Source organism: Lygodium microphyllum, chromosome 26 (assembly GCF_053477565.2).
Source record: "Lygodium microphyllum isolate KBCC chromosome 26, Lygodium_microphyllum_v1.1.10, whole genome shotgun sequence".
Taxonomy (NCBI): Eukaryota; Viridiplantae; Streptophyta; class Polypodiopsida; order Schizaeales; family Lygodiaceae; genus Lygodium; species Lygodium microphyllum.
This window is the reverse complement of record NC_141160.1, coordinates 74,982,968-74,997,812: the sequence shown is the minus strand read 5'-3', so window position 1 is coordinate 74,997,812 and position 14,845 is coordinate 74,982,968. Positions and strand designations below refer to the sequence as shown.

At 41.0% G+C, this 14,845-nt stretch overlaps 1 protein-coding gene across 2 annotated transcripts in view; it reads left to right on the top strand.

Annotated features, from left to right (window-relative positions):
• Positions 1–14,845, top strand: part of EMB2785 (elongation factor family protein) — a 64,203-nt gene that overhangs the window by 31,436 nt on the left and 17,922 nt on the right. The gene's annotated exons all lie outside the window — the stretch shown is intronic.

The window sequence follows — 14,845 nt, the reverse complement described above, 5'->3', positions numbered from 1 at the left end:
AGGAAAATGGATAGATCCCTTGCCATTTATAAATACTAAATCAAACTGCATTTATAAATATGAAATCAAACTGCTAGTTTTACTTATGAAATCAATGTAACATATGTACATCTGCTGTGGGTAGTTTGTGGAAGGGGTGTATTTTAGTGTGCATTGCTTTAATTGTGTATTGCTCACTGATAGTGCACATAAATAGATGATGCTTCAGAAATTTGCACTCATGCATGGTACTCAGTATATCACAGGCTATAGAATATCTCATTGGATAGTTTGTTGACTTTTTGGAATATATGCAAGAGCATCTTTGATGTATTGTAGCAAGCATAGGTAAGGTGGTTTGTTTGCCAAGACCTTTTGGCAACAATAAGCAATTTGTGCATTATGGAATAGTGATTAAGAAAACCTTTTGGCAACAATAGTCAACTCGTGCATAATGGAATAGTGCTTAAGAAAAGTTGGACTGCGGAATCCCTTATTCATATTGAAATGGTGCTCGCTTTTGGTTATCACATGTTTGGCCATACATCTTTGGAATGATATCCTCTGACTGCATCTGGAGTGAAATGCAGTTCAGATGCAAATTCATTAAACAAATGCAAAGTGGGCAGTACTAAATTTTGCAGTGTGAAGAGGAAGGCAAAGGCAAGTGCCACCTTCATTTGTACATGTGAATGTTATCTTTGATGCACAGGTAAAAGGCAAGGAAAAGATTTTATCAGATGACTGATGAGCCCTTCAGCAACCTCTTTCAATATGTGTTGTATAACAATCTTGCAATTGGCTGCAAATGAGTAGCATTTTCTGGTGGGCTTCCACTCTGTCCACATGGGGTGACAATCATGCAATTATGGTTGGAGTTAGTCAAAGGTGGGAATTTGGATAGCAATCATACAGCTGTTGTTAGTGTGGTGCATAGCCTAAAGGGGCCTAATTTAATGAGTTAGCCTAGGTCATGTAGCCCATTGGCTTGACTAAAGTAGCCTAAAGATCTAGCTAGACTGGCCTGAACAAATATGAGCTCAACTTTGACGGAAAGAAAGGTGGCCCAACTAGCATGAGGTTGGCAAGGGTAAGCTAGCAATCCAAATAATCGAAAAGAAGGATGAGAATGAAACCAGTTGGTTAAGTCTCAAGGCATTGACCAAGGGGAAGGTCCAAAATCTACAGCAGCAAGGAATAGCCATTGATGGACACAAACATTAGGTGGTGGAGCGATTGTGCTACCACTCTAGGGAGACCCCTCACGGAGTGGCACTACCACCATTGGATGGGGTTGAGGTTGATTTAGGAGGAGATTAAATTTTGGGCGTGAGCAAATTACCCTTGGCCTTTAAATAATATTGTCATCAAGATGGCCCGACTTTTTTGGCAAAAGGTACATTCCTGGTTGCATTTGGTTCACATACTAAACGGATTCGTATGATCTTTGTAGTAACATTTGCACTAGTATGTTCCATATGGTTGGTGTACGATGTTCTTGTCCAACATAAAACAATGCGATGCAAGCAGCCCATTCAAATGTTTGAATTTCTTGCTCAGCCCTCACCCTCCTTATAAAAAAGAGGTCTACATGCATTCGATCTCACACCTCTCTTTATCTACTTCTTGATTGTTGAATGTACCTCACTAGTCTTCCTCGTCCTCTTAAGTCATACACTCCCTCTCCCTCTCCCTCTCCCTCTCCCTCTCCTTCTTTCTCCTCCCCTTCATCTATCTCAGTCCTCTACTTCCACCACCTCTCTCTCTCTTTCCTTTCTACCTCTACCTCTATCTATAGCCCTATTTTTACTTACTCATATTTGCTCTACCACAATGTCTAGCCCTCTTCATGAAGCTTTTTGGATTTTACACTGCAAACCTTGAGAAGACCTTGAAGCCTAATTGTTACTCATGGACTTGCAAGTTTTGTGGAAAGTCCTAAACAAGTTGTTAAACTAGGCTTCTTAAAGAAGTCCAAGATAGGTGGACAATTCGGCCCATGTCCGGAAATATCTCAAGCACTAGTTAGTGAGAAGGAAGAAGTACTTTCCCATATCTTATGAAGGTAGCAATGCATCTTCAAGCATTGTAGCCTCATAATGATACGACTCTTGGAATTGGTCTCTTATACTTATAATCTTGCAATTCTTTTCTAGTTCATGATATCTAAACTTCCTATTTTTAATTGACATATATTTATGTACGTGTAATGTGCTTTAATTATTAAAGTTGATTTTATATGTAAATTCCAATGAATATACGAAATAATGTATTTTATTTGTGAAACTTTTGTCTACGTCCCATTTTGTACAACGTATACCGGACATACCATAATGAACATATTGTACACATTCACGTACTGAATGTACTGTACTGAAAAATTTTCCCCTTAATGAGGTTGGTGGATGAGGTTTTCATTGAGAAAAATACAGTGTGTATAAACGTGACTAAAACATAAGATCTCAGACAAGAATGCAATAAATAGAAAAACCCCATGCATATATAGAGAAGTGTGAAGTGAATGAATCAATGCTGTAAATGAATGTGATAATGTATAGAATGCTCAAAGGTAGAGTAGTGGGAGTAGTTGGAAAAGTGAATTCCATTGGAGATTGATCCCAAGGTCTTTAACCACCAATTGGAGCTGAGATGATGTTCAATGTGGAAGGGCAGCAAGCTGGAAACCAAAACACAGAAATCTTGAGGCTGAATTTGGCAAACACAGAAGTATACCACTTGGAGATGGAGGGAGTTGATCACTGACAGCAGCTGGAGGCTGAGTGACAGCTGAGGAGATGTGCTGATGCAGGCAGCCTGCAGCTGCTGTAAAAACAGGCTGGTCTGATGTGGATGATGGTGATGGCAATAGGTGTGGACAGAGAGGCTGAAAATGCAGGCAGCATGAGAGAGATGATGATGTCTGCAGGCTGGCTGCAAATGGAGCTGACTGAGCTCTCCATGCAGCAAGTTATTAGCTGGGAATAGGGTGCCAAGGGCTGGTTAGCTACAAGAAGATTGATGGCTGGTAGAATTTGCAAAGAAGGGATGAGCTGAATGGTGGGCAGCATGCCTATTTATAGATGAGTGTATCCTTCCAAATTAGGGTTTGGCTTATGGGACACAAACACTCTCTAGGACCATGCACCCTTTAATGAAACTTTAGGTAATTTATATATTTTGGGGCTATTTGAAGATCTAATCAGTTTATAATGCATTTTTTAGCTCAACACATAGGAGGAGGATTCTTAGTTTTGATAAACAATGGAGGGCGGTACAATGTATAGGTGGGGGATTCCTAGTATACAATACGAAGGGTCAAAGGGTGACACATTGTGGGTATTGCGAGTACTAGGTGCTAAGTGGTACACACTTTGGGATAAATCATGTGAGCTAAGATGCATAGAGCCTATATGAGGATCTAAAGTGACTTTTGACAAGATTGGATATCCTATGGTTGGTCATAGTCACATTGACTAGAAGCATATATAATGAGTAGTTTTTGAAAGTGAAATCAGATGCTCGTGATCGAAGAACAAACCATGAACGGGTGAATCTATATAATGAAGCTTTCCAAAAGCAAAATTTGGCTACTCTTAAAATTTAGGAGATTACTATTTTCGAAAGTTGCTCAAATGGAAATTTTACTTTCATCAAACGCTCTGGAATTTTGCAAGGAACAGTTTTGTCTCTGCAACTATCACAAATTCTTAACCATTTGAGAGATTTTTAGAGTGGAAAGGTTTGGAAACTTCTTTTTTTAGAAAAGTGACATGTGACATTTAGAAAAGGACACGTCTCATTTTAAAGAGACAAGTGTTCCTACACTTGTTATTTTCAACAAACACTTGTTATTTGTAGCCTCTACTTTTCACTTTTGAGCATCCAAGCTCCACATCTATATATTGGAGGTCTCTCTTTTTATTTAAAATAAGCTCTTATGTTAAAATTTTCGTCGCATGACTTGTACTCTCCTAGTCTCATTTATGTAGTTCGAATATGCTATTGCCTAAAATCCAAAGACACCTCAAATAAAGACTCTAAATGGAATGTGCAAGAATCTAAATGAGTGAAATAATTGGAAGGAAAGTGCAGGAATTGAGAATCCAAAGCACCAAGGTCATCCTTAAATAAAACATAATGTATTAAATGTTGATGTCTTTTACTATCTTTCCCAACAATCGATCAACAATCCATAATGATTTTGTGATCTCTCAGCATGGTTCTTGTCGTGTGACCTACTAGTGGGCCATTCCAAAGAGAGATCATTGTGTGGGATGGAGCTCTTAGTGTGGTATGAGGTATAAGAGAGATGCATAAGAATGTTGTGGTGTGGGAGGATGGGGTCTCGCTTCTTCAAGCTTCCTTGTAGTCTTAACCTAAGAATAACTCATTTATTTGTTGCTTGAGGCACATGAGATATGCTTTTTTTTGTGGTGTATAGTTCACCAAAAAAGGAGTGTATGCCTGTTGGTGTGAAGGCTATCTCTTGGATGAGACTTGCCTTAGTCTCACGACACTCCTTGTCTTTCCTTGTTTTTGAGGCACAGTACCATGGGCTGGCATTTTTGAGCGACTGGGGGTATAGGAAACAATGTTTGTAGTTGCAAGGTAGAGCTAGTCGGCAAGTTGTGGCGAGGGTCTCAAAGGGTGCTTATGGATCTAGCATCATGACATGGTGGTATATCTCATCTAAGTAGCCTCGATATGTTTGGAGTTTGATGGTAGTGATGGTGATGAAGTATCTAAGAGGGAGTGTAATGAGCAAGGATGCATCTACTAATTGTGAAGGCAGGGTATGCATGTATTGGGGCTACATAAATGTGATGGGTGGAGACAAAGAAGTCGTGGATGTTTAGAATCAATGAGGTAAGTCCTAGTACATAATTCACCACGTTGACTCTTCTTTTGTTTTGCAAGAAGCAAGTGAGTCTAGTAAAATGGGGCGAGTATGCAAGGCGATTGTAAAAGGCCAAGCCATGGGCCCATTAGGGATAGGAGGTACTTTTTGAACTTGGGGTCATCTTGCTCAAAGATGGGAATATGAGAGTTTGTTGTCTGTGTATTGGTGTTAGCCTGGCTCTCCTACCATCTACAAGATTCATCATAGGGTTATGTTGGAGGAATGTCAATTTCTCTATGATAGAATGTGATGAGTGAATCGCCTTGAGAATGCTTAAAGAGCAAATCATTTTAAGAGGCAATGGTAGTAGCCTCATGCCATAGTAGGCAAGACATCTACGTATGTTATATGTCTTTTGCCTCCATCTCTTGGATTTATCATCTTTGACATAGCTTGTTCTCTCATATCTTTTTGGAATATCTCCGTGCCTCGTTTCAAAGATGGTGCAAGATCTATTACTTGATTTTTTGTTGGCGTTTCACTTGGGACCTTCTCAAAGGTGACTTTTTGAAGTGGAGCACAACACTTCAAGGGTGGAATATCTTAGGGTGAAATGTTTCGCGGTTACCTTGAGATTCATAAGCTTTTTCTATGTCAAGTTGAACCATTCTCACTTCTTGTTCATATGCACTCATCCATTCTTTAAGTGACCCAAATTCATGACTCGCTTTATGATGGTGTGGCCAATGTCTTATGAGCTCTAATGTCATCGAGTCTAGTTAATTTTGAGCATATAACCTCCTTAGAATTGGAGGGTAAGTATGCAGTGAAGTTACAATGGAGATTGCCATCTTGGTGTGACAACATCCATGATCGATACATTCGTTGCTTCAAACAATGGTGACATGATGTAGGAGGGGGAGGAGGAGGAGATAGCAATGCTGCTTTTGTTCTGAGAGGGGGGTATCTCTTGGAAGAAGCTAGCAACATTGCTGCAGTAGGAGAAAAACGTAAGGATTTTATCGACTCTTCATCATCCTTAAGCTCAGATACAAATTCCAATCATATGGTTTGGGCCATAGTGACCACGAAATCAGTCTTCTATTCCTAGTATTGTTGTCATTCCTCACAACTCTTCAATGCCAAAGAGGAGGTATCAATGAGTGGTGAAGATGGGACATTCCAACCTCATCCACATTTAGGTACGGTGGAGTATGAGCTAGGCTACCACAAGGGTTGGAGATGGGTAACTAATATTTGCTTTTCCCCCTTGTGGCCCTTGGTGAAGGAATACATTTTTGCTCAACCCAAGTCCTTTAGGGAAGAGCTCAGTTATAATTAACCAGAGAGCATGGAGAAGTTGTTCTCACTCTCACAAGTTTATGTAAAGATGTACATGTACACATGTGTCACTTACAATGCAATAAAAATAATCGATTTCTTTATAAGATGAGAAAGAAAGAGGAAAAATTAGCATTTTTTCACTGATGAATAACAATACATCGATATGGCTTGCTTCTTCTTGTTGAAATGGAAAAAGAGCTCGAGAAGGGGCTTTAATGAATTTACAGGTCTACTGTCTTGTAAAATAACATTGAAACAAGAGAGAATGTGGATGTATTGGACAATGAAGTAGTGGAAGATGATGATGTAGATGGATGGGGCCAACTTTAGGCTATCTTCAGCCATCGTAGAAGAGTTTATAGCCAATAAAATTGACGTAGAATGAGGAAAAATGAGTGTTGTTTATAGGAGAAAAGGAAGAGCTTGTGTAAAAAGGAAAAGTAGAGTAACACAAGACAAGTGTCCAACCACATGTCATGAGGTGTGGTAAGTGGTAGGGCACTTCAAAGCTTGTGTGATAAGTATCTTGACACTTCTCTCTTCTCTATGGGCTTTATTTTTGGATTGAGTGTTGTAAAAAATAGAAACAACTAAATTTAGTAAGCACTGCTTGAACACAAGACTTGCTATTTTTAAAATCTTATCCAATTTTTTTAGGATTAGCTTTTTAAAATCAATCTGAGGCTCCTAAAATTTTGGGATTTCCTTAAATTTAGGAACTGTTGGAGTGCGCGGGTAGTGGAAGCGTGAAGATTTGCAGCAGAGGAAGTGAGCAGGTGAGTGAGAGTGAGAGTAAGAGTGACGAACTGATTTGGGTGTACCAACAATGTGTTGGTACACAAAGAATAAAATGTATTTATACTTAGGGCCGTAAGGGTGCATTCACATGTACAACATAACAATACACGTGTAAAATACACGGAGGTGAATAAAGAACCTTTACATCCCAACAACCTCCCACTTAAAGTTTGGAGTGAACTTTTAACCAACTCCCAGTAGTCATATGCAATGCTCATGCTGAGCCTTGCTTAGACTTTTAGTGAGAACATATGCAGGGTTGTCCTGTGTTTTGATCTTGGTCAATGTGATTAAACCATCTTCCAGAATCTGTCTGATAAAGTGATATCGCACATCAATATGCTTTGTGTGTGAATGATATATGGCATTCTTAGCCAGATACATAGCACTCTGGCTATCACATCCCAACACTGGAGTACTCATAGACATGCCGAGATCCTCTGCGAGTTTGCTCAACCATATAGCTTCCTTAGGCGCTTCAGTAGCTGATATGTATTCAACTTTAGTAGTACTCAGTGCTACGATGTTTTGCAACCTGGAGCACCAAGAGACGGCCCCTCCAGCAATTGTAAAGACATACCCGCTAGTGGACCTGCGAGTGTCTAAGTCACCTGCCATGTCTGCATCACAATAACCCTGCAGATTAACTGCACCCTGCCCATAGCAAATACACTTTCTTTGTGTACCCTTCAGATATCTAAGAATACACTTGACAGCCTCCAATGTGGTTTGCCAGGATTTGACATAAACCTGGTAACAACTCCCATTGCATGAGCAATGTCTGGACGAGTAGCCACCATAGCATACATAAGAGAGCCACAAGCTGATGCATAAGGGACTTCCTTCATAGCATTGGCTTCCATGTCTTCTTTTGGGCTGTTGGCTTTACTAAGCTTAAGGCATGGAGGTAAGGGTACTCCGAGAGGCTTACCTTCAGCCATGTGAAATCTGTCCAGTACCTTTTCAATGTACTTTTCTTGAGATAAGAACAACAATTTCTGTGTTCTATCCCTACAAATCCTCATGCTCAATATATGCTCTGCATTCCCCAAATCTTTCATGGAAAAAGCTGATTTCAGCTGATCTTTGAGAGCATCCAAGCTAGTCTTTCTCTTCCCAGCTAGCAACATATCATCCACATACAAAACAAGTATGATAGGGCTGCCATCTGTATTCTTTTTCATATACGAACAATGATCTGCATGGCTGCGTGTAAACCCATGAGAGAGCATAAAATTGTCAAACTTTTTGTACCACTGCCGTAGTGCTTGTTTCAGCCCATATAAGCTGCGTTTTAGTTTACACACCAACTGCTCTTTTCCAGGAACTACAAAACCCTCGGGCTGTTTCATGTAGATCTCCTCATCAATGTCACCATGCAGAAAAGCTGTTTTCACATCCATTTGGTACAGCTCTAAATCCAATACAGCAGTGAGAGCAAAAAGCACATGTAGTGTGGTCATCTTCACGACAAGTGAAAAGACCTCCTGGAAGTCAATCCCTTCCTTTTGTGCATACCCTTTGGCAACCAATCTTGCCTTGTACTTAGGTTTCCCATCAACTGTCTTTACTTTGTAAACCCATTTGTTTGGAAGAGGCTTTCTTCCTTTGGGCAACGACACAAGATCCCAAGTATCATTAGCATACAGAGATTTAATCTCTTCCTGCATAGCTAGCTCCCACTTATTGCTGAATTTGCATGACTTAGCCTCTTTATATGTCAGAGGTTTACCCTCATCAGTAAGCATCACATAATGCAAAGAGGGGTCATACCTATGTGGCTGCCTTCTTAGGTGTGTAGACCTGCATACCCAATGAACTACATTCTCAGGAATTGGATCTACATCTGGAGGCATGTTATTTTCAGCATTTATTGGCTGCTGTAAGCCATTTTCAGCATGTTGTTCATGCTGTACAGCACCTTCATTTTCATTTCCAGCACCTGCATTTTCGTAATCAGCAAGTCTATCTTGCTGTCCATGACCTCCCTGTGCTTGTATTTGTTGTCCATCATCATTTGGCTCAAAGATAACCGGCTGATCATCAGTTTCAGCCTGTGGTACAGCACCATGAGGCTCATCATTTGAAGTAATAGGTGGCTGGAAATTCTGAAATTTGATCTTTTTCATGTCTTCATCAGAGGCTAAAGTACTTTTCAGCAACTTTGCCTCATTAAACACAACATTACGGCTGCGAACAATTTTCTTAGATTGAGGTAGCCACACTCTATAGCCAAATTCACCCTCATCACCATAGCCCATGAAAATGCCTTTGGTGGATTTCGGGTCAAGTTTATTCCTTAGCTCATTTCTAACATGCACAAAAGCATCATAGCCAAATATTCGTAAATGGTCATATGAGGCCGGTTTGCCAGACCAAACCTCCTCAGGGATGCCATTATTTAAGGACCTGTTTGGAGAGCGGTTGCAAATGTGAACCATGGTTTTAAGTGCCTCTCCCCAAAATTCATGAGGGAGATTAGCAGTGGATAGCATGCACTGCACTCTCTCACATAGAGTCCTATTGTATCTTTCAGCCATACCAGTTGAAGAAGGGCTGTAAGGGGCTGTAAGCTCCCTCTTGATTCCATGCAATTCACAAAAGGACTTAAACTCATTAGATGTGAACTCACCCCCATTATCAGTTCTCAAGCATTTCAACTTTCTACCTGTTTGAGTGGTCACAAATGCATGAAAAGTTTTAAAAACAATAAACACTTCACTTTTCTTTTTCAACAAATAAACCCAAATCTTCCTGGAACAATCATCAATAAAAGAGGCAAAGTATGCAACACCACCCAATGATTTCATAGGCATGCTACATACATCAGAATGCACTAAGTCCAAGACATTTGACTTACGGGAGACACCAGAGTAAAAGGAATTTTTCATTTGCTTTCCAAACTGACAGTCATTACAAAAATGAAGTTTAGAGCCTTTTCCATCAACCCTCTTCAAAGAGGTAAGGACATCAAGTCCTTTTTGGCTCATATGGCCTAATCTCTTATGCCATAACTCCAAATGACAGCCAATTTCAGCAACTGCAAGAAACTTGCCATTCAAAGCTTTACAGTGCAGACAATACAAAGTGCCCTTCTTGGTTCCTTTAGCAATCAGCATGGAACCCCTTTTTAATTTCCACAAACCACCACCAAACAGTGTGGTGTAACCATGCAAGTCAAGCTGTCCAACAGATAGTAAACTCTTCTTGATGCCAGACACATATCTGACATCTTTCAACACAAGTTCTTGTCCATTATCCAAAGACAAGTGTATGGTGCCAATCCCATCAATGCTGCAAGCATGATTATTTCCAAGGTAAACCTTGCCATAATAGCCTGCATCAAAAGTAGCAAAGCACTCCAAGCATGGAGTCACATGGAAAGAGGCACCAGAGTCTACAATCCAAGTCTGAGTAACGCCATCATCAAGTGACAAAAGTGTATCAATCACATCAGCCTTGGTGATTTGCATATCGTGCATGTGACATACAAGGGCATCATAATCCATTGCACATAATACATTAGCCTCTATATTTGAGAGCTCCTCTATGACAACACTGGAGGCCACATTGGCCTTTTCCTGGCCTTTGGTTGCCTCAGACGCATCTGTCTTTTCCTCTTTCTTCTTTTTGTCTCTTGCATTCTTCTTTCTCTCTTGTTCCTTCTTGTAATACCTGCAATTAGACTGCTCGTGGCCCTTCCGACCACACTGATAGCATGTAACATCACTCTTTTCTTTTCCTTTGCTCTTGCTCCTGCTTCTCTGTCCAGCATTTGCACTTTTCTTTTCAGCCCTGTCTCTAACATTATAAGCTGAGTTGCTGCCTTCTCCACTAGACTTACGTCTAATTTCTTCATTCAAGATCGAACCCCTCACACCATCATATGTGAGACTAAGGTTATTACTGAGAGAAACAACCAAATTCTCCCAAGAGTCAGGCAATGTCATGATAAAAAAGATCGCCCTCAACTTATCATCAAAATCCAAACTTGCATCCTTGAGCTGATTTAAAATGCCAGTAAATGCACTCAAGTGCTCAGCTGCAGGCTTGGACTCATCCAGCCGCATATTCACCAACTTGCGCATTAAATGCACCTGATTAACAGGTGTGGTGATCTCATAGGTAGTTTTCAACTTCTCCCATATTGCATGACCAGTGCCTAAACCCTTAATGTCAGTCAAAATGTTATCAGTGACACCCATCTTTATATAAGCCACAGCTTTTTTATTGACTTTGGCCCAATCCGCCTCAGACATTTGTGTGGGTTTATCCTTTTGCAAAGCATCCTCACAATCCTTTAAGAACAGTATGCCCTGCATACGATCTTTCCAAAGATCAAAGCCCTGACCATCAAATCGCTTGATTTCCATCAAACTTTTAATGTCAGAACTGGAAGAAGTTGCAGCCATTTTTATCACAAGTATAAGTGTAAATGCACTGAACTGCAAGAGCACAAGCTAAATCAGCAAATACACTGCTGTTCTTGCATAACCAGCAATAATCCTCTGCTGTTTTTACATAAACAAGCCATTGCACAGGCAAATAATGCAGAAATTTATCAAATTCTGCACAAAATCCCAAATTTCCAGGTCCAAATGTGCGCAAATGTCAGCCAAACTGACTCAGCTGAGCAAAATTACATCAATACATGAAAAGCCCCAATTTTTCTTGGTCCAATGCCAAGAAATTTTACTCGGATGAGCAAAATTTCAACAAATTTGGAAAAATCCCCAATTTAATTGAGGTCAATGCGCACAATGTCTGCAATTTCTGACATAGATGTCACCGTCAAGCATAAACAGCATCAAATCTGGGAAAAGCCCCAAATTTCGAGGCTCAAATTTGCCCAAATCTGAGAACTGTGCTTGCGCGCGCGAACTCCCGTCAGTGGCAAAGGGGCTGCTTGTAGTAAACCTTAGAAAAATTTAAAAAATTTCTGGAAGAAAATGTGACGAATCTGCAGCTGTTGACCTTGCGCCTGCCTGTCAGCCCGTCGCCTGATGCCACGCAGCCTGTCGCTGTCGTCTGATGCCATGCAGCCTATCGCTGACTGTCGCCTGGTCAGAAAGTGACGAACTGACCTGTCGCCTGCTGCACGAGCTGTCGCTTGTTGGAGAAGTGACGAACTGACCTGTTGCCCGCTGCACGAGCTGTCGCCTGGCTGTCTTGAATAGAAACGTGGCTGAGAACAGTGACGACCTGACCTGTGCTGACCTTGAATGGCTGTGCTTGACCTGTCTGGTTGCAGACTGAGCAAAAACGAGCCTACAGCACTGTCGCCTGTTTCTCGGGTGCTCTCGCTTGACCAACAGAGATGACGACTTGCTGATTTCTTGCGAGCGAAACACTGGCAATGTCTCACACGGGCTCCGGGAAGCGCGCACACCTTAGCCGAAGCTCTGATACCAGTTGTTGGAGTGCGCGGGTGGCGGAAGCATGAAGATTTGCAGCAGAGGAAGTGAGCAGGTGAGTGAGAGTGAGAGTAAGAGTGACGAACTGATTTGGGTGTACCAACAATGTGTTGGTACACAAAGAATAAAATGTATTTATACTTGGGGCCCGTAAGGGTGCATTCACATGTACAACATAACAATACACATGTAAAATACACGGAGGTGAATAAAGGACCTTTACATCCCAACAGGAACCCTTCAATATAGTGTAATATGGAAGCGCTTTATGAGTACATTATAAAACATTGATGAGATCTTCATACGAGTTTTCTATGCAAATATATGTGCATTCACCATAACTTGTGACCACTCATTAGTGGCTAGTTTTCATTTTTCTTTACATTTAATAACTGTTAGTAATCAAGTTAGCTCATTGGTGAGTTTTGGCTATATCTAGCATTACTAGGTATTTTGAGCATTTTATGGTGGTTGCCTTAGTGACTATTTAGGTATTTTATGTTGGCCGACCAGCATTGAATGCCAGCCGACTTGTTGCCATTTATGGCATTATTTTGGTCTATATATTATGGTATCCCTCCTCAGTCTCTCATTCATCACTTGAGTTTTGTTGGAGAGAGGGAGCCGATGCCAATGCCCATGCGGCTAGTGACTCACTGTTGTACGCGGCTGTATGGTGTTTGGTATATGGATTCCATTCCTCCAACATTCTTCTAAGTTCTCTTCTTTGCAATGTTCTTATATGTTTTTCTCTTTTGCCTTGTTCAACAGTTTATTTCAGCATTTGTTTATGCTTACATTGCTGCATCCTCTTATGACATGGTATCAGATTTCAGGATCTCTGCTCCTCATGCTATGTTTTGTTGATTACAGGTCCTTTGCCCTCTGCTATCCAGGCGATCCATTCTTGCTGCAAATCGTGCTGTTTACAGTCCTTTAGATGTGTGTTTTCTGCATTTAATGAATCACCATTTGTGTTTGTACTCCTACAGCTGTGTTTTCAGTCTGCTTTCCATGTGTTGCCCCAAGCAGCTCTTGAACTGTTGGCAACTGCTGTCTTTTGCTCAACATACTTGCATTTTCAGCATTTGCTGTTGATACATTGCTGGGCAACTTCTTTTGGCTAAGTTGCTGTAGATTTTTGTGATTTCAGCATTGTGTTTTTGTGATTAGCTTGTGCACACAACGTGTGATGAATTTTGTTTAGTGCAATTTGTGTTGTTGATTTGGTTCTAATCTCTCTTTCCTCTTCTTTCCTTTATTTTCTCTTTCTATCCTCTCTAGATGGCCCTTCCTTGCTGTTCTACTTATGAAAAATTACATGGCCGTGATTATCTGACTTGGAGTGTTGTTATGAAAGCATGGTTTGTGCAGAAGTGGTTATGGTACATTGTGTTTGGAGTTTGCTAGTGTCTTGAGTATCCTACTCCTCTTCTAGCTGATTTTGATGAGGACAATTATGAAGAAGCTATGCTCACACGGGATACTAATGATGCCTGTGCTTATTTTGCTCTTTTTTGTTGTATCTCTAAAGAAGTCCTTTCGACAATGTGCTCCAGCAACTTGGGCAAAGCTTCAGATGTTGTACGAGACTCCTTCGCCTATGCGTGATGTTACCCTTATGGAGAGTTTCAATAGATGAAGTTTTCATTGAAAGGATACTATTCAGTCATTCTTACTTCTTGTCATATAGCTATGAGATTAGCTTTTACACATGTTTTTTGCCCTTCTAGAGGCTCATCTTGTGGGGATTGTGCTCTACAAGCTCCCTATGGAGTTTGATGGAGTAGCCAATGCTTTGCAGGCTCAGATGTCATCGACACCTGTAAGTTTTCTACATATGTCCTTGATGTTCCTTGACCATGAGATATCTTCGGTTACGGGGGAAACTTTCATTGTAGTTTGGTGGCTCTAGTGAGGTCTTTATAGCTTCAGAGAGGGGTGAGAGGAAGAAGAAGTCGAAGGACAGTTGTTATCATTGTGGGAAGATGGGACATTTTGTAGAAGGATCGCAAAGAGTTAGTGGTTACGAGGAAGAAGAAGAAGGAGAATAAGCAAAAGCAGGATAGAGACGACTCCATTGGGCCATATGTCTCCTTCGACTCTAACTTGGATCCTCTGGCCAAGGCCAAGGCATGGCAAGGGTCATCTTCTTTAGATCGAGGGAAGGGCTTCGCAGCCCCTACTACTTTCTAGTGCAAGTGATGTGGTTATTCTTCATGACTCTCCGGTGCTAGAGAGGGAGTGTGAGAGGATGGTCAAGTGGGGCCGATGAGCCTCATCTATATAGATGTACGGGTGTATACGTTCCAAAGAGGGGCTTCCTTGATGTAACGACCGAAGTGTGGCAGGTTTTGAAATCTTGGAGTTGGGATTGATGTCCAGATGGGCTGTTACTCGATGGAGAATGGGATTAGCTCTTGGTTTGAGCTCACTTGAGGGGACACTTTGGCAGTTTGGCCGATTTCGG